The sequence below is a fragment of the Helobdella robusta genome (genome assembly GCF_000326865.2).
Source record: "Helobdella robusta unplaced genomic scaffold HELROscaffold_14, whole genome shotgun sequence".
Classification (NCBI taxonomy): domain Eukaryota; kingdom Metazoa; phylum Annelida; class Clitellata; order Rhynchobdellida; family Glossiphoniidae; genus Helobdella; species Helobdella robusta.
In genome coordinates, this window is record NW_008703782.1 from 463179 (window position 1) to 463647 (window position 469).

Sequence of the window (469 nt, forward strand, 5' to 3'; positions counted from 1 at the left end):
CACAAACACTCACACACATACACACACATACATACATTACCTTTCATTTCAAAAACTAACTTGTTTATTTTTTAAAATGAAACTTTACTGCTGGGTCAAAGAGTCAAAGCAATTAAATATTTAAAATTATATTTATTTAAATATTATCTCTCTCTCTCTCTCTCTCTCTCTCTCTCTCTCTCTCTCTCTCTGTATGTGTGTGTTGTTGTGGGGGGCTTCCGTTAAATTTATCGCATGTTTTCGCATAACCGTTTTAAAAGTTTTCCTTTGGCATGAGAAAAAACGTTTTCCGTGAAATTTTTTTTCCAATTTTTCTCTTTTTTTATTTTCTCTCTTTTTTTAATTTGGAAAAAATTTCTTGCACTACGAGTCTAGAAGGACTAGCAACTCTTAATTCAGCACTAGTGCGACCGATTTAGAAACAGTATCTCTTATCTTCCTTTTACTATCCTCTCTCCCTCTCTCTTTT